General features: G+C 34.4%; 1 long non-coding RNA gene across 4 annotated transcripts in view; it reads left to right on the forward strand.

Annotated features, from left to right (window-relative positions):
- LOC134736905 (uncharacterized) overlaps positions 1–23911 on the forward strand; it is a 503219-nt gene that overhangs the window by 413993 nt on the left and 65315 nt on the right. For 2 of the 4 annotated variants that reach the window (XR_010121382.1, XR_010121381.1), the window contains one exon: positions 10479–10516. The exons of the other annotated variants lie outside the window; for them this stretch is intronic. This is a non-coding gene — a long non-coding RNA (uncharacterized lncRNA). The remainder of the gene's footprint in view (positions 1–10478; positions 10517–23911) is intronic. 4 annotated transcript variants of the gene reach the window in all.

Consider the following 23911-nt stretch of genomic DNA (forward strand, 5'->3'; position numbering starts at 1 on the left):
CAGTTTTCCCAGCACCATTTATTAAATAGGGAATCCTTTCCCCATTTCTTGTTTTTGTCAGGTTTGTCAAAGATCAGATAGTTGTAGACATGCGGCATCATTTCTGAGGGCTCTGTTCTGTTCCATTGACCTATGTCTCTGTTGTGGTACAAGTACCATGCTGTTTTGGTTACTGTAGCCTTTGGTTTGAAGTCAGGTAGCGTGATGCCTCCAGCTTTGTTCTTTTGGCTCAGGATTGACTTGGCAATGCAGGCTCTTTTTTGGTTCCATATGAACTTTAAAGTAGTTTTTTCCAATTCTGTGAAGAAAGTCATTGGTAGCTTGATGGGGATGGCATTGAATCTATAAATTACCTTGGGCAGTATGGCCATTTTCACGATATTGATTCTTCCAACCCATGAGCATGGAATGATCTTTCATTTGTTTGTATCCTCTTTTATTTCATTGAGCAGTGGTTTGTAGTTCTCCTTGAAGAGGTCCTTCACATCCCTTGTAAGTTGGATTCCTAGGTATTTTATTCTCTTTGAAGCAATTGTGAATGGGAGTTCACTCATGATTTGGCTCTCCGTTTGTCTGTGATTGGTGTACAAGAATGCTTGTGATTTTTGTACATTGATAGACCGCTAGCAAGACTAATAAAGAAGAAAAGAGAGAAGAATCAAATAGATGCAATAAAAAATGAAAAAGGGGATATCACCACCAATCCCACAGAAATACAATCTACCATCAGAGAATACTACAAACACCTCTATGCAAATACACTAGAAAATCTAGAAGAAATGGATAAATTCCTCGACAAATACACCCTCCCAAGACTAAACCAGGAAGAAGTTGAATCTCTGAATAGACCAATAACAGGTTCTGAAATTGTGGCAATAATCAATAGCTTACCAACCAAAAAGAGTCCAGGACCTGATGGATGCACAGCCGAATTCTACCAGAGGTAGAAGGAGGAACTGGTACCATTCCTTCTGACACTATTCCAATCCATAGAAAAAGAGGGAATCCTCCCTAACACATTTTATGAAGCCAGCATCGTCCTGATACCAAAGCCTGGCAGAGACATAACAAAAAAAGAGAATTTCAGACCAATATCCTTGATGAACATTGATGCAAAAATCCTCAATAAAATACTGGCAAACCGAATCCAGCAGCACATCAAAAAGCTTATCCACCATAATCAAGTGGGCTTCATCCCTGGGATGCAAGGCTGGTTCAACATACGCAAATCAATAAATGTAATCCAGCATAATCAGAACCAAAGACAAAAACCACATGATTATCTCAATAGATGCAGAAAAGGCCTTTGACAAAATTCAACAACCCTTCATGCTAAAAACTCTCAATAAATTAGGTATTGATGGGACGTACCTCAAAATAATAAGAGCTATCTATGACAAACCCACAGCCAATATCATACTGAATGGGCAAAAATTGGAAGCATTCCCTCTGAAAACTGGCACAAGACAGGGATGCCCTCTCTTACTGCTCCTATTCAACATAGTGCTGGAAGTTCTGGCCAGAGCAATCAGGCAGGAGAAGGAAATAAAGGGTATTCAATTAGGAAAAGAGGAAGTCAAATATTTCTCATTTTTGATCAGTATTATATAGCTTGCATTCAAAGTATTCAATTATTGGAATTGTTAGACCTTATTCATTATTAAAATTATCATATTACCTTATTCATATTGTTGAAATTGTCTGTGTACTTGATCACCCTGGTAGACTATATGCTTTACAGATGTTACAGACCCTGGTATAAGATTTGTAAACTTACAACACAAGACAATAAATATAAAACATTTAGTATGTTGCTCCACAGATACTCCATGTATAAATTGTTGTTGCCACGATGTTGATGGTAATATTAGGGGCTTAGTTATAGCTAATGCTTAGATGCTGGGGTACTTTCTCTACATCTTTCATTGGTACTTTTCTCTCACCAAAGACCAGTTCTCTCATAAGACAGGAAATATCACACTGGCAGCTTCCAAACCTTGTAACTCAGAGTTTTAGTTATCAAAGATGACTGGTGTCCTTTTTTTTCCAGATTTTGTGTGTGTGTGTGTGCGTGTGTGTATATATACACACACACACATATATTTTACACACACATATATATACCTATATATTTTACATATATACATATATATATATACATATGTATATGTATATACATATATATGTATATATAGATATACTTTTTTTACATAGCTATTTCACTGGCTGAGCTTAGGACAAGAGCCCACTGCTGGACCAATCAACTATGGTCAGGAGGAAGGAAGATGCTTTGTTTTCTTTATTTTTCCTTTTTAAAAAATTGTAGTAAAAAAGCAAAACATTAAATTTACCATTTTAACCATTCTTAAGCGTATGGTTCAGTAGTGTTAAGTATATTTGCATTGTTGTGAGATAGAGCTCTAAAACTTTTTCATCTTAAAAAACTGAAGCTATATATCCATTAAAAACTAATTTTTCGAATCCTTTTCCTCTTGTGATCTCACCACCTCTAGCCACCAACTTCCTACTTATTTTCTCTATGATTTTGGCTACTTTAGCTACTTTGCCTGAGTGGAATCATACAGTATTTGTCCTTTCGTGACCAGTTTATTTGCTTAGAAAAACTTTGGGGTAGTATATGAAATCAGGAAGTGTGAGGTCTCCAACTTGTTCTTTTTTTTCGGGGTTGTTTTGGCTATTCAGTGGTCCCTTGAGATTCCATATGAATCTTAGGATTTTTTTGCTATTTGTGAAAATAAAATGCCATTGGGATCTTGATAGGGACTGCACTGAACCTGCAGATCACTTTGGGTAGTAGGGACATTTTAACAACATTAAGTCTTCCAATCCATAAACATGGAATGTTTTACCATTTATTTCTATCTTATTCGATTTCTTTCAGCAACATTTTGTAGTTGTCAATGTGTAAATCTTTCATTTTTTTTTAGTTAGATTCATTCCTAAGTATTTTATCCTGTTTGATGCTATAGTAAATGGGATTGTTTTCTTTAGGAGGTAGAATTTTGATAATGGGACAGCCCCAGAACTAAATAAGAGGGCCAATCAGTAATTGAGAGGCAAGTTATGAGGGAGGAATAAATAATTCTACAGAGAAAGGATATGCTATTCCCCAGTGTAAAGGAGTTTTGTTAGACAGCCAGAAACAATACATATTTACTATAGTAGCCTTTTTAAGGATAACGATGATTGATGATGATAATCATGTTAATAATATATCACATGCCACAGACTCCCTGGGAGCAATTCCGACATACTTTGGACTAATGGCAAAAATATGACACTAAATGTGCTTCCTTTTAGTGAGATCATTTTGAGATAGTTGTATTAAAATCATCTGAACATATGTAATCCTCTGTGTTATTAAAGAAAACACATTTGGCATTTTATAAACTTAGCTGATAGTGATGATATTCATTCCTAAATTTGAGACAATATAATTGAAATAACATCAAGTATGCCTACTGGTGTGTGAGACATATGTTGAGTGCATTACATATGAAATAATATGTACACATTTTATATATATATATGAAATACATGTACACATTATATATCATATATGTATACTATATATGTATACTATATATATATATATATATATATATGAAACTAACTTACCATAACATCTCTATGACATGAGGTGATAATATAGGCAAAATGTATAGTATTGTGGGGGAACTAGAACTACAGATACATTGAACTTATTTTCATTGGGAAGAAGAAAGGATTAAGTAGCTCTGATTACAACTGAGACTCCTGGAACAGCTACAAGCTATCGAAGTATTAAGTCATTTCAATTTCTGTAAAAGAAATGTGTTGTTGTTCCAGTACCCTCTGGCCCCGTTTTGTAGGGTTGATGGAGTTCAACTGAAATGCTTACTTGAAGATCAGCTTGAATTTGTTTAAAAGGAAGAAGAAAAGCACCCCCAGGTGTGAAATAAGGGTGAATTGCTCTAGCGGGGCCTCTGGAAAGAAAGCAGTTTGTCTGGCTGATGAGGGTGTTTGCTAAGTTGAATGCCATTAAACATTCTTGCCCATATCATATGTGAGTCAAACACAGCACAGATGATGGGGAAAATAAACACTTAAAAATAGCTTTTCTCTTGGTGTCAAATACAGTACATAAATTGGAAAAATGAACAAGAGTTGTAGGAATACAGGATTGAGATCCTTGTGTTGGGTACTGAGGGAGGGCAATTTGGCTCACTAACAGCCAGGCTCCTTAAGCTTTTGCTGTGGAAAGCAAGAGAAGAAAGAATAGCAGAGTCCTGAAATTTGTTTCATTTCAAGCATGGGATGGGCAACTTAACTAAGTGTTTTAATTTAGTTCTTTTATCTTCCCAACTAAGTATTATTAGCCTCATTTTACAGATGAGCAACTAAGTCAAATTTATAGTTAATTAAGCTAGACAATGGAGAGTCTCTTTGGCTCCAAAGATTACACTACTTCCACTGCACTGGCTGCTTTAAGGGGAGGAGAGGCTGCACTGTCTCTGCTTTGGGATATGTTTATAATTCCATGCCAATAAGTAAGCAAAATTTGAAAACCTGCTTTGTGCTGGCCACTGAGCCACAAAAAATGAGACACAGGCTATGTCTCATTGACATAGTTAATGTAGCTGAGAAGATAGACATATTATTCTAAATGCAAAGCTGATTGTGATGAGTGCTATAGAGGAGGGTAAAAAGCAAGTCTTCAAAAGGAACATTTCCCGAAACGATTTCTTCACATATACTTGTGCCTTTGTACATGTTATTTTCTTCCCCTATTTCTTCTAAATTATTTAAGCCTGCTTATTATTCTGAATCAGTTAATAATTCAGATGCTCTTTAAAATGTTATTTATTTGGATAGATATCATGTAATCAAAACTGTACCAGGTACTGACGAAGATACAACAATGTATAAGAGTGAACTCTACTCATTAGTAACGTAAAAGGGAATGATAGACAGAAGTCAGACAGAGCTGAATTAAAATCCTTCAGCTGTTCAGCAGCTGTCTGACCATAGCCAAATTGCAAGCCCCCGACCTTCCATTTCCACTCATGTATTTAAAAGGAGACCATGCCGAGGGGCTATTCAACCCTTCCCCAGCCATCTGTAGTAAGAATCTCCCACATTCTAGACCGCAAGATGTCTGTACCAAAAGTACATTATAGGGAGGTGAACCATCGAATTTGAAATCAGGAGAGACCATGTGTGCTGGAATCTAGGGCAACACATCTAGGAGAAAGAAAACTTTCGAATTTGGGTGCAGACACCACAACAAATACATTGCTCTCTGCTGAGATTTATGAGAGAAAAGTCAGAAACTCCAACTCTCCATTAATTTCAAAACATGACTGCTGAAAATTTTCCAAAGCAACCATCTCCTCTAGTTGTTGAGCTAGGGAACAGAAAAAAGAAAAAAAAAACAAACAGAGAATTGGTTGTCTTTTAGACCAATATTTCCAGTCAGAGGAAAACAGAGGAGGCATCTGAGTCAGACATGGGTTCAGGTCCCGAATGTGCTTGTTGTGCAAGTTACTAATCCTATTGACCCTCAATTTCCTCCTTTGTAATCCTGGCTGGTCTTGCCTATGATAAGTTTCTTTGTGAATATTACAAGGCCTCATATGTGTGAAGTATGTAGAAAGGAGCCCAGCACGTATTAGGCATTCAAAAGACCTAGTATCGCAAGGACAAAAAACCAAACACCGCGTGTTCTCACTCATAGGTGGGAATTGAACAATGAGAACTCATGGACACAGGAAGGGGAACATCACACTCCGGGGACTGTTGTGGGGTGGGGGGAGGGGGGAGGGACAGCATTAGGAGATATACCTAATGCTAAATGACGAGTTAATGGGTGCAGGAAATCAACCTGGCACATGGATACATATGTAACAAACCTGCACATTGTGCACATGTACCCTAAAACCTAAAGTATAAAAAATAAATGAAAAAAAAAAAAAAGACCTAGTATCTTCCTCCACTCTGCATTCAGGTTAGTTTTATCCTATTCTAATTTCTTCAGGCACTGGAGTGTTTCATTAATAGTTTACTTGTTTGTAGAAAGATTCCTTATACATTTTTTACTAAAGCCAATCTTACTGATCTTTTTGCCTTTTAAGTGTAGACATCTGAGGAACTCTATAGCTTAGAAGTCTACATTTTTTCTCATTAATTGGGAAGTTAGGTACTTTTAAAGCGAATATAATAAAAACATGTAAACATGCATTTAAAATAATTCTTCAGATTTAACCCCCCTCAAACCAATGTGAACCATAAATGAAAATCTGCATCCTTCTTGGTAACCTCTCCTATATGTCTAAAATCATGAATCAGCCAATATGTTTACAGATTCGGTGCCAAAGTCCTACCTACTGATACTTTTGTTAACATTCCCGTTTGAAAAATTGTAAATATTTTACTATTGTAGGTCTTGCAAACACTGGTATTTTTATACCTTCAGCAATCCCTAGCTTCTAAATATTTTATCTTGGGTAGCATGCAGTATGTGAAATGACATTCTTGGGAAATACCATATTTCCCAGATCTTAAAAACCTAAAGGTCTTGAAGTTAATATTGAACAGTGTTAAGAGGGGTATTTTTAAATTTCTTTTGTAGATTTGTTGTTGTTCTTTTTTAATAAAACTGAAAAGCAGCAGAAATGTTTGTAAATGGAAGGATTTTCACCAAAATTTCTAGAGCAGATACACATATTTGCCTAAATTTTGCTTGGATTTAAAAAACACCAGCCCATATGAAATTGTTTTTAAGAACTGAGAAAGAAAGAATGGCTTTAGAATCCATTTAAAGGCAAAACCACCATTACAGGATAAATGAGATGAATAGTTTCCTCTTCCATTTTTAATGCTCAATGTACTTTTCAGCTCCAGGATAAAATAGCTTTTCTTACTTTCTGAGACAAAGACAGGCAAGTGGAATGACCAGAACACTAGAATTGAGCTAAAGACTAACCACAGGAGAAGGAGCAGATGGGCTTAAGCAAAGACATGACTCAGAATCCTTGTCATCATATAATTATAGGCAGCTATCATGAATCTGTAAGAATCTGTAAGGATGGGCTCTATAAATATCTATTTTTCATCTCAAGATTGGAAGTCTTTACCTTATTTAATGGATCTATGTTATATTTCCCAAAAATAAAAAGAGAAATATCCCAACTATTCAGGTGAATAAACTAATAACCTCCAAAAGTTGCCTACTCAGCACATCATAGGGACAGTAAAAATTGCAACATGATAAAATGAATATCTGACCTTCACCAGGGAAAGTCATTATTAGGCAGCATGATCTCCAGTCTCTGTTCTTCAAAGGCATTACGCTTCTATCATTCCCCAAATGTAACATGTACCCACCAACCACAGAGCGTGTGTAAAACCTTTCCCACACCCTCTGCACTCTACTTTTTCCCTTGTATGCTGTAGCCTTCCTCAGATCCCAAACCAATCATCTCCTCAGAGCCACTTTCCATGAATCTTCTCAATATATATGAAATCACACAGAGAGTGTAAATCTCAGGTGCAATTTCACATTTGCTTTTGCTTTTTAAAATTAATGTCTGCTCCCCTTCTAGACTGTAGATTCTACAACAGCAGGAGCATGCCTGGTTTTGTTCATCATTGTATTCTCAGTGCTGAGCCTAACACCTGGCACATACTAGGTACCTAATAAATATGTGTTGAAGGACTACATTAATGAATACAATATTGTGCATTATTTCTAGGGTTCTAAAAATGAACATTGTCAGAATCTCAATGCGTATTAAAAAATTTAATTGAGATGGGAATGGGGAAGAACATGAGTTTCTCACTGGTTCTCAATTATGCTTTCAGGTTTTTAAAGGGCCCTTACCATATTTCTAGTTACTGTAATCCACCACAGCAAGAGTGTAACTAAGACAACATGGCAGGAACAGGTGCCAAAAATGTGTCAATAAGACAAACTAGTATTCCCCCATGTAGGAAGGACCAAGATGCCTGCTATCACACTTTTAGAGCTTCATTGCTTCTTGTTAAGGTATTTTGTCTTCTGACAGCCTGTTTCTTAATGCAAATACTCTCAGGAGTGGTGCCATTGTCACCAACACTTAGGCAGGACTTTTGTTACTGGTGCACAGTCGCTAATAGTAGACTTCCTATGGAGACAGATAATAATTAGAGCCTTCAATAGTGGAATGGGCTGCCTAAGGAAACAATAAAATGTCCATTACTGTGGATATTCAAGTAAAGCTGGGTGTCTACTTATGAAGAATGCAGTCCAGAGGTTTACTGCACTGGGTGCAAAGACGGAAGGTGTGGCTCCCAAGATTCTTTCCGCCTATAAGATGCTATGAGCTAGTGCTCAGTTTCTAATGAACTGGAAGGAAATGCATTTCAAATGCAGATGAAAGGCACAGGGGGAACGGCACTGTCTGGTACTAGTCTGAAAAATGTCATTTATTAGCTAAGTGATTTTGGCAAAAACTGAACTCCTCTAAGCTGTTTTTCTTTACAATGGCTATTTGAAAGGTTTTGGAACAATGAAAGGAGAGAGAAGCTGTGCTTTTTAAATGTAAACGATACAGTGCTAAGAGCATTTTTTGGCCATCATTATATCAAGAAAAGCTGCTTTTATCTTAATTGCTAAATAGGTCCCACAGTTGGGAAGACAGTTTCTAGACAAAAAGCATCAGGGAAGGGGCACCATTGTTCCTCTCTACCCCAATATCCTAAAGGTAGAAATATGATTAAATTGTCCAGGGAACTTAGATTTCCCTATAAGCTCAAGAATGGCATCTTTCTTGGGACACTAGAGCATATAATCTCTCCATCCTAACCTTTTATGGGCTGAAAAAAAAAATAACAGTTTTTTAAGTGTAAATAAGATACAGCTGCCAAAAGTCATGGAATTACCTGGATGGTTTGTTCAGGCTTTCTTCTTATAGAAACAGTGATTATTTGAAAACAGTGCCAAAGCGAAACTGTCTTCCCTTGGAAAATCTTATTTGCTTTACCTCTGCAAAAGGCAGTCAGCTTGTCTCTACTCTTTCCGTTTATTTTCCCCATAGTCATTCCATCATTCATTCATTCAACAAATATTTACTGACTCATCTCTGAACCAGACACTGATGGGCATGCTGGAGATATGATGAAAAACTGAAGTGGTCCCTACACCATGGAGCTTACATCTTATGCAGAAAGATGTGTAACAATAAGAAACTCTTTAAAAAGTTGAAATACACAAGTGAGTAAAACATGAAGGAGATTGAAACTACATAATAGAATAATTTATCTTCTCAGGAAGATCAGAGATGGCCTAACTGAAGATAAGAAAACTGAGCCAAGATCTGGGAGAAAAACTAAATTGAGAGTATCAGCTAACAAACACTCCTATGGTATAGAAATCAACAGAGTTGAGAAGAAACTCCACAGGCTTTCCAATACCTCTCAGGTGGATAGGGAAGTGAATTGTAAGAACATTTATTGTTTGGTGAGATCATAATGCATAAAATCCATAAATTTGTGCAAAAAGCAGATGCAACAAATTAACAAAGTATTTGGCAAGCAAATGTCTGAAGATAGCACTGTTTCTTCTTTAAATACTTATATTCACCAGCTAGACACTTGTTCCCAAGTTTACCTCCTGAATGACACACCAACTAGAACTCAATGTTCCCAATATTAATCTAATGTTCATCTCTCCTTATGTCCTCAGACACTCTGTCACAGAAAGAAAGGTAAGAAGGGAGGAAGGAAGGAAGGAAGGGAAAAGGAAGAGAGAGAGGTAGGGAAGAAGGAAGAGGGAGGGAGGGAATAAGGAAGATGGAAGGAGGGAGGAAGTGAGAATAAAAGAATACAAAAAGATAAGAAATAAAGTGAAAAAGAAAAGAAAGAAATGAAGGAAGGAAAGGAAGGAAGCAAGGAAGAAAGGATGGAAAAAAAGGCACCTAGTGCTTCCTTTTCTCACCCATTCATCATCTTTTCTCATGCATGTTTTACTCTTGTTTTTTAACATATATGTTTATTCCAATCCAAAGTCTTTCAGGTATGCTCTCTGGAACTCTCATTCCATTTTTAACTCCTCAAACTTTATGCAGAATTTTTCTTTACATCCAGCATCAGCTAAATCATCACATTTTTGGGAGGGACCCAGTTCTGCTTTCTCTGGCTGCACATTAGAATCAATGGAAGTGATGTTAAAATTACAGATACTAGTTGTCCTGGTATATGCCTCCTTTATAAACATTTATTTAATGCTTCCCAAGTGATAAATGGGCATTGAGGGTTGAAAAATCCCTGCAGACTAGTTCCAGAGCAAGGCTTTTATCTTATGTATCTGTGTTTCCCTTATCCTTACATAGGGCAGGCATATAATATGATATCAATAATGGATGGAATTAAACTACATGCCAAACGTATTTTATGCACTGACTCCATAAAAAATCATAGGACTCTCATTTCTTTTCCAGAATTGTTTTGGAGAACTTGGAACTCAACATTCTATAAAGTAAGTGTAGTCTTTTTTCTAAAGAATTTTATCCTCCTTTCACTAACGTCATTCAACTTTTATCACCAGTAGCTCTATAAACATCAGCCTGAAGGCAACATGGAAGCGTATTTCCTAAGGCTGCTAAAGCATTCATTCTCCACCCTAACTGAACAGTAGATATGCTGCCTTGCAATGAGGTTAATAAACAGGGCATAGAAGGTCAAGGATTCTAAGCCAGGAGCAAATCCCAAACCATTCAACTTAAACAGTACATTATTCCAGAATAATGCAATCACTGGAGCTGTGCTTACACTACAAATCTTAAAAGTGTCATTCCATTATAAAAAGGGCTTTGAGAGCATTAATAATCATAGTCCATCAGGAAAGTCCTTCATTCAACTCATGGTCCAATCAAAACTGCCTTAATGTTATAGACTTTGGTATGGCCTATGTAGCATCTAAAATTATTTGCTACATTGAATTTATTACTGTGTTTGGCTGACTTTTTTTTTTTTTTAACTGAAGACATGCTGATAACTTTTATGCTAAGGAAGGAGAAGGCAAAACAAAAGCATGACGGAAAGTGTAAAGATTGGACTGCAGGAGAAGATATGTGAATACTTTGATTATCCTGTTTGATATTGCCTTACTTTTGGGAGAAGAAAAGGATGAGTATTAATAAGTCCATCTTACAGAGAAAGAAGTGAAGGGTCAGAAAAGAGCTCATATGGCTAGTAAGTGGAGTGAAACCCAAATGCCAGTGTTTTAAAAGTATATAGCCAATATTCCAGAGAAAAGGAAATTTCTATAATAAGGCCACCAAACTTTTAGTATATTAAGTAAGGCACTGCTATATTTTCTAGAAATTATCCTTTTACAAATACTTTTCATATAGGTATCTAATTATTGTATCTGCAATCGTTGAAAAGACTCAACTCTCTCCCATTGAATTGTTTTGGTGCCAAAGTAGAAATAGATCAACTGTATGTGGATGGTCTATTTCTGGACTCTTTTTTGATATATTGATTTTTTGTTCTTATTTTGTCAGTACTGTTTTGGTCCTTCCAGGTCATTTGCATTACCACACAAACACATAAAGCTTATTCATTTCTACAAGAAAAGTCTGTTGGGGTTTTGATTAGTATTGTTTTGAATCTAAACATGAGTTTGAGTAGAAGTCACTTATTAACAATACCTGTGTTGAATAATTCTAAATTATGAATGCAGCATATCTTTCCATTTATTTAGGTTCTCTTTAAATTCTCTCAGCAATATGTTATTGTTTTCAGTGTAGTTGTATCTATGCATTTTGCTAAATTTGTGTCTAAGTATTTTGCATATTGTGATGCTTTCAAATGATATTTTAAAAATTTTATAACAGCTCACTGACTATATATTTATATTTAGATAGATTTATATGTATATTTTATGTATTTTAAATTTTTCATATATATGTGCATATATATGCACATATATATATAATGCTTGCATCTTATAGTCTTTCTAAATATATTTAATAATTTTGATGGAAATTTTTTGCAGATTGCTTAGACTATTCTACATACATAATGATGTCTGTGAATAAAAATTGTCTTACTCATCCTTTCCTGTCATTATATTGATGTATTCCCATTATTTATTTCTTTTTTCTGCCTAATTGCATTAACTAGAATGTCTAATATGATGTTTAATGAACATGGGAGAATAGACATTCTTGCTTTGTTCCCAGGCTTAATAGAAAAGCATTCAGTCTTTCAACACTAAGAAATGATGTTAGCTCTGTATTTTTGGTAGATGCCCTTTATTAGTTTATGAGTCTACTTTCTACTCCTATTGTTCTAGGCATATTTTTATAAATAAATACAATTTTTTTCTTCTTTTCCCTTTTTGAAATGGTTATATAATTATTTTATTCACTTCATAAGTTGAATTATATTGATGGATTTTTTTTAGTAAGAATGAAACTTTCAATATTGGGGAAAACCTGATTTCTTCTTAAGATATTATCTTTCTATGTATCTTTGCATTTGTCTTATTCATGTTTTGTAAAGAATTTCTGAACCTTTACTCTTGAAGGATATTGGTCTCTGGTGAGTTTGTATTGTAAATGTTTTGTTTGGTTTTGGCATTAGGCAATGCAGCCTCATAAAATGAGATAGAAAATATTTCTTCATCTTGCATTTTCTGAAATATTTTGTATAAGCTTATTTTATTTCTTTCTTAATTGTTTGTCAGCATTCTCCAGTGAATCCATCTGGGCCCATACATTTGTTGGTGGGACGTTTATTCATAACTATGAAATCATTTCTTTAGTAGATAGGAGCTCTTTAATTTTTCTATTTCATTTGAGTTGAATGAAAGAGCTTTTTTCCATTTCCCTTAAGTTATTAAGTTTATTCGTATTAAGTTGTATATTAATTTTATTATTTGCCTTTTATTGTCAGTAGCATATAGAAGGAAGCACTTTTTATCATTCCTGTTATTGGTATTTCATTTTCTTTTTTCTTTATTTGTCTGGGAGTTCATTATTTCACTAATATTTTCAAAAAAATATCTCTTGGTTTTGTGAATTCTATGTATTATTTGTTTTCTATTTATTTTATGGAATTGTGGTTTTATTTTTATTATATCCTTTTTCTTGTTAAAATGCTTTTTAAAATTATTGGTTTACAGTTTTAAATTTCAACTTTGATTTTATATTCAGGAGGTACATGTGCAGGTTTGTTATTGGGTATATTGTGTGATGCTGATGTTTGGGGTATAATTGGTCTCATCACCCAGGCACTAAGCATAGTACCCAACAGGTAGTTTTCAACCATTGCTATCCTCTCCCCCTCAGTAGTTCCCAGTTGCTGTTATTGGCATCTTTATGTCTATGAGTACCCAATGTTTAGCAGCCACTTAAGTGAGAGCATGTGGTATTTGGTTTTCTATTCCAGCATTAATATGCTTAGGATAATGGCCTCCAGCTGCATCCATGTTGCTGCAAAGGACATGATTTTGTTATTTTTAATGGCTGCATAGTATTCTCTTGTGTATTTTTACTGCATTTTCCTTATCCAGTCCACCACTGATGGGTACCTTGGTTGTTTCCATGCCTTTGCCACTATGAATAGTACTATGATGAATATACGAGTGCATGTATCTCTTTGGTAAAATGATTTTTTTAAATATCCAGTAATGAGATTCCTGGGTCAAACGATAGTTCTGTTTTAAGTTCTTTGAGAAATCTCCAAACTGCTTTCCACAGTGGCTGAACTAATTTACATTCCCCCCAACAGTGTATAAGTGTTCCCTTTTGTCTGCAACATGCCAGTATCTGTTGTTTTTTTGACTTTTTAATAACAGCTATTCTGACTAGTGTGAAATGGTGTCTCGCTGTAGTTTTGATAAGGTTGTAACATTTTGATTATGATGTATATTGGTGTGATTTTCTTTGCGTTTTTACTGCTCAGAGCTTATTAAACTTCTTGGGTTTATGTGATTATATTTTCCATGAGTTTGAAAATTTTTCACCATTATTTCTTTACATATTTTTCCACCATCCCTCTCCCATCCCTAAGTCTCTTTTGGCCTCTTCTGGGACTCCAATTGTAGGTATATTTTACTACTTGATATCGTTTCACAGTTTACTGAGAGTCTCTTCATTTTTTTCTTCCTATTTCAGTTTGAGTAGCTTCTGTTTCCCCGTATTCAAAGTTACTGATGCTTTTCTGTAGTTTATAATATACTGAAAAGCCAACTGATGAATTTGTTATTTTAGATATATTTTCAATATAAAAATTTTGTCTTTCTCATAATTTGTATTTTTCTATTGAAATCCTGTATCTTTTCCCTCCTTATGTTCATTTAGTCCTTTTAAGTCCTTGAACATATTTATAATAGCTATTTTGTGTCCTGGTTAGCTCTTTCCATCATTTCTGCAGCTCTTTATTTTGATTAACTTTTCTCATACTTATAGGGCATATATTCCTGTGTCTTTGCATGTCTACTCATGTTTTATTTAATCCTAAACCTTATAAATGGTGTATTTTCCTCTTATTTAAAGAAGACTGGATTTGGTACTTGCAGACTTAATTTACTTGTACTTCAGCTTTTTTGTATTAAGAATTGTTCATAAGAGTGGTTACATTTGGACTAGAGTAGCCTTATTCTTGAGATGTGAGATTTCTGAAATATCATTTAATTATCTGAAGTTTCAACAAGGTCTCTCTATTCTGGCTGGTTGGAATTCAGATTTTTCCAATGGATATGCAAGCTTTGGAATCTTCACTGACTTCTCAGCAACTTGGTAGGTGTCCTTTGCCCAGCATTTTCAAGTATCATCCTGTGAGTGCATACTTTAATAATCCGCCAAAGACTAAATAGGAGTCTTATGTAGCAAGCAATCTAGAGCTCCTTTTCTTCACAGTTACCGATTCTCTAGTACTCTGACTGCAAATTAGATTCTGTAGTACTCTGACTGCAAATTCCAGTTCCTTACATTATGTCCAAAACATTATGTCCAAACTTTGATTTCTGTCTCCTCAGCTCAGATACCTGTGTGCCTCTTGGTCTTCAGCTCCAAGTGCTATGGGTGCCTCTGAGCTGAAAGCTGGGCAATCATAAGGTTCACCACGTTTGTTATCTTTATCTTGGGGATCATGGTTGTGTTCTGAAAATATATTTTTCTTTTCATATACTTTTCATATACATATTTGTCTAGTTTTTTAGTTATTTATAACAGAATGGCTAGATTATTACCAGCTACTGTAACATGTGAGAATCAGGAGTCCTCTCCCACCCATGAGTATTAAAAATCGAATGAACAAATAAAGCTTCAAGAAGACAGTCAATTATTCCCATTTTCACCAATGTGTTAAGTCCTGGCATTGGTCCTTAAGAATCCAAACTTATAACCATTTGATTAGTGAAACTTTTGGATGGAGTAAATGTAGCACTCATTAGTTATGTGAATTTTTACAAGTTATTTAATGTTTCTGAGTTTTGCTCTGTCATCTTTAAAATGGAGATAGAAATACTCTTTATAATTGTTGTGATGTTTAGAAGAGTGCTTAGAAGACACATAACACAGTGTTTGACACATTAAACACCCGACCAAATATTATTATTCTGAAGTTAAAAGTTAAAATCTTTATTACAGTGATGCTTAGAAAGTATTTTCATTGGCCAGGCGCGGTGGCTCACGCTTGTAATCCCAGCACTTTGGGAGGCCGAGGCGGGCGGATCACGAGGTCAGGAGATTGAGACCACGGTGAAACCCCTTCGCTACTAAAAATACACAAAAAATTAGCCCGGCCTGGTGGCGGGCTCCTGTAGTCCCAGCTACTCGGAGAGGCTGAGGCAGGAGAATGGCATGAACCCGGGAGGCGGAGCTTGCAGGGAGCCGAGATCGCACCACTGCACTCCAGCCTGGGTGACAGAGCGAGACTCCGTCTCGAAAAAAAAAAAAAAAGTATTTTCATTATGAAAACAGGGTATAAATATAATTTTAAAATCCAAGTAGTACAAGAAATTACACAATAAGAATTATCTGCCTATCACCTCAGAGCTAGAATCTTACTTCTGAGAGGTAACATAATCAATTTTCATATGTACTCTTCCAAAATTTTGCCATGGCTGTACAAACCTCAGTTTCTGTAGCTTCTTCATGTTTATGGAAATGGGAGTATTTTATACACAATTTTCTCTAGCTTGCTTTTATTCACCCATTGATAAATCTTCAGTTTTGTTCCTTTTTACACCTACTAATACAATTCATCCTTTAATAACTGTATCATATTCATTGGCATAAATGGAACAAAATTTATGTTATGTTTATTGACATGACATTTATTTATTGACAGTATTAAGATATTTTCAGGTTTTTGCTTTTATTAATAAGGCTGTAAGAATCATCTTTGTACATATATGTTTGTGTATGTGTGAACATGACTAGGTAAATTTCTACAACAAAGATTGTTAAACAGTTATGTATGGTATGACATTTTGGTCAATATAGCTGCATTTTCTTCCAAAGAGTTTCTCAATTGGTGTTCCCACAAACAGCACTCATTTCTTAGCACAGTTTCCAATACTGTATATTAACAAACAAAACTTTTGTGATTTGTTACATGAAACACAGAAATTTAATATGTTATTTTGCATTGCTTTTGCTGTGGAACTAGATGGAACATTTTAATTTGGTTATGAGCTATTTGTATTTCTATCTAAGTATCTATTCTAAATATTTGCCCCTTTCCTATTTCTTTTAAATTGGTTTGTCTTTTTTGCAAGATGTTTAAAGTAGAATCAAGAGATTAGTTCTTTGACACATATTACAAAAAATATATATTTTTTTCACATTGAGGTTTAATTTATTTTTGTTCGTTTTGTTGTTTTAGTTTTAAAAGTTTTATATAAACAATATTTTTAATTATTTCTATCATAGTTTTTACTTTTTCTGTTCTTTCTTTCCTATTCCAATATTATATAAAAATTAAACCATGGATATTTTGGACATTTCTTTCAAATTTTCTAGTATTTAAATATTTTAGTCACATGCAATAGATTTTTAAAATTAGAACTGAATAATCTGTTTTTTTTTTTAAAAAAATTGCTAGTCATTTGTTGAATAATGTTATTTCCTTAGTAACTCTTGGAAATTCAATCCAATAATATGTTTTTATTTTTCACTTTACATGTGATATTTCTCTTTTGCTATAATCCTGGGAGCCTTTACAAATTTTATATAGAGGGATAAATTTGCTCTACTTATTTTTTGGTAGAAATTCTATTATATATAAGCACACATACATTTTATATATAGTATATTTTATATATAGTAGAAAATGATGTCTGATTTACTGATTCTAATGATCAATGAAAACTGATCTCAATATTCGTAATACTGATAATATTTTTTCCTCTCTCCTTTTAAGACTAAAATGCATTTTGTAATGATTAGTCTCAGTCATAAGACTTAACATAATTCTCTCAAAGAGAGTTTTGGTCTGGCCATATAGCAGTTCAGAGGGATGCCTAGCTCATAAGAGAGAATGAAATCTGTGTGCTCAACTGCAAGTGTGATTGGATTTACAGATTAGCAAAATGGGAAAGATCAAAGCCCTGTTATGAAGCAGACCTACAAGCCTAGAGCTTGCTCTTGTAAGAAAAATTGTTCTTTCCCACTAATCTTTCTAATCTTGACCTCACAGAAGGGGTTTGTACTTAAGGCAATGTTATCAGGATGCTAAATTCAATCTCAGACCACATTTCACTTTCTCTTAATGTGGGTGAACACTCCTTTGGTGAATAAATTGTTATCTCTATGGAAATTTAAGGCTTCAAGCAGAATTCTAATTCCATTAAATTGATGTTCAACAGAGCACATTGAATTTTGTGGAAACTATGGAGGCCTGCATACTTACTCTGAATTAATCACAGTCTAATTTTTCCCAAATGGTAGAACTTCATTGTTCTTATATTTGTGACTTCAGTGCCTAGCACTGTGCCTGTCACACAGCAATTTGCCGGTTGAGTCATTTTTTTTAAGAATCAAAGGTAAATTTGCAGTTTATGCAATTTTAAAATTCTAAACCATAAACCTATATTATTTACAGCTGAACAGGAATGTTTGGGAAGTTTTGAAATTGACTATATGCGAGTAGATAATGAGATTCTTACCTTGCTGTTTCCTGTATTCAGTAACAACATAATCTTAAGGTGGTGAGCTTTTTCTTATCCTGAATGTTAGGAAGATTGGAGCATTTCAAAATGCTTGTTTTATTAAAAGTTTTTCCACGTATTGATTTCTATCTTGGAACAAAATGGAATGCATCAAAAATAGTCACAACTGAAACTGTAATGGAAACAATTTTATATTATTGAAGCAGAGGATACTTCAGTGTATTCCAGTTCCTCAGGGTCATGATAATATTATCATGGATCTATGTATTCACATATATCCTCTTGCCTCTACCATTTTATGCCTCTTAAGAATCATTTATAGTATCTCAAATTCCTGAAATGAATCATTTTCTTCTTTATCTTTGGGTCTTTCCTTACGCAAGACCCCTATTGGGAAAATTTCTTGCACTTTTTTTCTGTTTTCATTTAGCTAATTGTATTAGCATTTAATAGTCAAGGTAAGTACATTATCTCTAGGATAATATCTTGACTTGCCAAAGCGTGGTTACATACCCTTCCTACGTGCCACAGCACCTATGCTTACTTCTCATATTTTGCAGGAGTTAAGGGCATTCCTCATCTGTGAAGCAAATTCATTGCATTCTTTCTCAACTGAGTTTAGGTGGAGCCCCAGAATATTCTTTCTCACTCTCTCTCTCTGTCTCTCTTTCTCTCTCCTTTTAAACAATCTTGCTGAGGTATAATTGACATACTATATATAGTTAAAGTGTATAATTTTATATGTTTCCACAAATGCATACATCCATAAAATCACAATCAAAATCAATATAATAAACATGTTTATCAAACTCAAATGTTTCTCCATGCTCCTTGTAGTCCTTCTCTTTTGTGCCTCCCAACCCCTACTTTACCCAGCATTCATACAGTATATGCTCTTTTTATTCTTCTGGTTTCTTTTATTCATCACAAATATTTTAAGATGCATCCTTATTGTTGTGTGTTACCAATTGTTCCTTACTTTTTGTTGCTAAGTAAATTGGCTTATTCATTACACCGTTGATAGACATTTGAGTTGTTTTTAGTTTTGGGCTACTGAAAATAAAGTTTCCGTGAACATTCATTTACAAATCTTTGTATAAACATGTGCATTAATTTATCTTTTTTATTATACTTTAAGTTTTAGGGTACATGTGCACAACATGCAGGTTAGTTACGTATGTATACATGTGCCATGCTGGTGTGCTGTACCCATTAACTCGTCATTTAACATTAGGTATATCTCCTAATGCTATCCCTCCCCCTTCCCACCACCCCACAACAGGCCCCTGGTGTGTGATGTTCCCCTTCCTGTGTCCATGTGTTCTCATTGTTCAATTCCCACCTATGAGTGAGAACATGCGGTGTTTGTTTTTTTGTCCTGGTGATAGTTTGCTGAGAATGATGGTTTCCAGCTTCATCCATGTCCCTACAAAGGACATGAACTCATCATTTTTAATGGCTGCATAGTATTCCATGGTGTATATGTGCCACATTTTCTTAATCCAGTCTATCATTGTTGGACATTTGGGTTGGTTCCAAGTCTTTGCTATTGTGAATAGTGCCGCAATAAACATACGTGTGCATGTGTCTTTATAGCAGCATGATTTATAGTCCTTTGGGTATATACCCAGTAATGGGATGGCTGGGTCAAATGGTATTTCTAGTTCGAGATCCCTGAGGAATCGCCACACTGACTTCCACAATGGTTGAACTAGTTTACAGTCCCACCAACAGTGTAAAAGTGTTCCTATTTCTCCACATCCTCTCCAGCACCTGTTGTTTCCTGACTTTTTAATGATGGCCATTCTAACTGGTATGAGATGGTATCTCATTGTGGTTTTGATTTGCATTTCTCTGATGGCCAGTGATGAAATAACACGGAGTGGAATAGCTGATTCATATGGTAGGTATACATTAAGCTTTCTAAGAAACTGCCAAAGTGTTTTTCAGCGTGGTTAGACACTTTTACGTTTCTACCAGTAATATATAAAAGTTTCATTTACTCAGCACCCTTGCCAACATTAATATGGTTATTTCTATTGAATTTTAGACATTCTAATAGACGTGTAGTGGTATCTTATTATAGTTTCAATGTTAATTTTTCTACTAATTATGTTGAGCAAGTTTTCATATGATGAATCCACCTATATGTCTTTTTTAGTGGAATGTATTATCAAATCTTTTGCCCATGTTTTTCACTGGGGTTGCATGTTTTCTTTTGGTTGAATGTTAAGATTTCTTTATATATTCTTGATAGTCTTTATCAGATATATTAGTTGAAAATAGTTTTCGTAGTCTACCTTTTTTTTTATTCTTTTAGCAGCGACTTTTCAAGATCATTCATTTCTTCTTTTGATAAAGTCAAAATTTTAAATTCATTCTTTTATGAATTCTGCTTTTGATAAAATATCCAAATAATATTTGTCTAACCCAAAGTTACAAACATTTTGTCTTATGTTTACGTCTAGAAGTTATGTGGTGTTAGGTTTTACATATAGATCTATGATCCACTTCAAAGTTCATTTTCTTTTTTTTTTTTTTTTTTTTGAGATGGAGTCTTGTTCTGTTGCCAGGTTGGAGTGCAGCGGCACTATCTCGGCTTACTGCAGTCTTTGACTCCCTGGTTCAAGTGATTCTCCTGCCTCAGCCTCCTGAGTAGCTGGGATTACAGGCATGAGCCACCACACCCAGCTAATTTTTGTATTTTTAGTAGAGACGGGGTTTCACCATGTTGGCCAGGATGGTCTCGATCTCCTGACCTTGTGATCTGGCCCACCTTGTCCTTCCAAAGTGGTGAGATTACAGGTATGAGCCACAGTGTGCAGCTTCAAGTTTCACTTTTATATGGTATGGGTTCAAGCTCAATATTTTGTTTTTTTATTTTTTTGCATGTGGATATCTGTTTCAGTATTAATTGTTGAAAAGACTATCTTTTCTCATCTGACTTGCATTTGCATCTTTTTCTAAAGTCAGCTGACTATATATGTGTAGATTATGTATAAATTTGTATTCTATTCCACTGATGGGTTGTTTATCTTGATGCCAGTACCACAGATACTTGACCATAGTAATTACACTATAGTCTTAAAAGTTGGTTGGTGAATTAAAGTCAATATTCAAATGTGTTTCTTTTTTACAAAGTTGTTTCGATTCTTCTAGGCCCTTTGAATTTCCATATTAATTTTCAATTACTTGTCAATCTCTATAAAAAGCCTATTGAGATTTTGAAGGAATTGAATCTAGAGATCAATTTAGAGAGAAATAACATCTTGAAATTTTTGAGTCTCTGAGTCCTTGATAATGATACATAGCATCATATATTAGGTCTTTGTAAGTTTGCTTCACAAATGTTTTTATAGTCTTTATTTTATAGGACTTGTACATCTTTTGCCAGACTTATACATATTTTATATTTTCGATTGGTTCTGATTCTTTATTTAATTTCAACTTCCAGTTGTTCTTTGCTAGTATATAGAAACATGATTGATTTTTATACGTAAATTATAGAATTTTTTGAACATTCCATAGGATTTTCAATATAAAGGATCATACTATCTGGTAATAGATATCTTTACATCTTTCTTTCTAATATGGATGCCATTTATTTCTTTTTCTTGATTTGTGGTACTGGCTAGTATCGTAATTATAGTAGTTAATGTAAGTGATGAAAATATGCATGCTTGCTGTGTTGCTTATATTAAAGGTACAGCATTCAGTTTCATTAATAACTGTAACGTTAGGGGAAAGTTGTTACAGATGCCATTTATCAATTGGAAGAAATTCTCTTCTATGTCTAGTATGCTGAGAATCTTTATTGGGAATGGATATGGATTTTTGGCAAATTCTTTTTATATTTATTGAGATGATCTTTTTTTCTGTTTTAGTCTCTTATTATGATGAATTAAATGGATTGATTTTCAAATATTAAAACCCACCTCACATTTCTGGGATAAACTTGGTCATGATAAATTAACTATATTATATATCATTTGATTCAATTTTCTAAAATGTTAAGAAGTTTTACATTTATTTTCATAAGGGATAGTGGTCTGTAATTTTCATTTTCTTTAATATATTAGTCTGGTTTTAGTGTCAGAGTAATACTGGTCTCATAGAATGAATTGGGAGGCGTTTGCTCCTTTTTGATTTTCTGAAATCGTTTGTTTAGAAGTTGTATTATTTTTTCTCTTTGTTTAGTAGAATTCCCCAGTGAAGACATTTCACACTGGAGTTTTCCTTGTGTGAAGATTTTTAACAAACTAAATTCCTTTAATTGACATAGGGCTATTCAGGTCACCTATTTCTTTTTGCATGAGCTTTTTATAGTTTGTGCCTTAAAGGACTAGTGCATTTCATCTAAGTGTCCAATGTATTGCATAAAGTTATTCATAATATTCATTTATTACTCTCAATATTTGTAGAATCTGTAGTTGTCACTTATTTTATTGTTGATATTGGTAATTTATGTTGCTTTTTGCTTTCTTTTTTACCCTAATCCTTCCTGCTAGATGTTTGTCAGCCTCACTGATCTCTTTAAAGAACCAGTTTTTGGTTTCAATGATTTTCTCTATTGCTTTGTTTCCTATTTAATTGATAACCACTTTGATATTCATTATTTCCTTTTTTCTACTTACTTTGGGTTTAATTTTCTTTTCTTTATTTTTTTTTTTAGTTCCTTCAGGTAGAAGTTTTTTTCTTTTATACTATAGATATTCAGTACTACAGTATTTTTATTTATCTGGTACTTTAGGCACATCTCTTTATTTTACTTTAAGTTCTGGGATACATGTAGGCACATCTCTTAAATGTTGATATGTAGTGTTTTCATTTTTGTCCAGTTCACAATGTTTTGAAATCCCACTTTATATTTCTTCCTTATAGTTTGTTTACAAGTGTGATATTTAGTTACCAAATATTTGGGGATTTTCCAGCTATCTTTCTATTACTGAATTTATTAAAACTTGAATTTTGGCCAGAACACAGTCTATCTTGGTAAATGTTTCATGTGTACTTGAAAATAATGCATTTTCTACTATGGTTGGGTGGAGTGTTCTATAAATGTCAAGTAGTTCAAGTTGGTCTATGTTTTGTCAAGTCTTCTGTATCTTTACTGAAGATACAGATTTTCTGCCTACTTTTTCTGTCAATTATCATGGAGGAATGTTAAAATCTTTCATTTTAATTGTGAATTTGCTTATTACCCTTGAAATTCTGTCAAGGGTTTTCCTTCTGGTATTTTGAAGTTCTGTTATTAGGTATAGAAATATTTTGAATTTTGCAATGCTATTTGATTAATTAACACCAGAACATTAAAAAATGACCCTCTATATCTTTGGTAATATTTCTGTCTATGAATTGTCTAATATGAATATAGTCATTCTAGCTTTCTTTGATAGCCTGGCACTGGAGTTTGAATATGACTTCTCTCCACCAAAACTCACATTGAAATTTGATCCCCAATGTGGTGGTATTGGAAGATGGGCCCTAGTGGGAGATATGTGGGTCATGAGGGTGAATCTCTTGTGAATGGCTTGTTGCTGTTCTCACGGTAGTGAGTTCTCACTCTTGCAAGACTGAATTCATTCTTGTGGGACTGACGCTTTGAGAGTAGGTTGTCATAAAGCCTGGATGCACCCTCAGGTTTTGCCTCTTTGCATGTATCTACTTCCCCTTTGACTTCCTTCACCATATTGTGATGTAGCATGCTCAGCCCCTTCTGTGTGATGCTCTGTGCCACCTCAGGAC

Source organism: Symphalangus syndactylus, chromosome 6 (genome assembly GCF_028878055.3).
Source record: "Symphalangus syndactylus isolate Jambi chromosome 6, NHGRI_mSymSyn1-v2.1_pri, whole genome shotgun sequence".
Taxonomy (NCBI): domain Eukaryota; kingdom Metazoa; phylum Chordata; class Mammalia; order Primates; family Hylobatidae; genus Symphalangus; species Symphalangus syndactylus.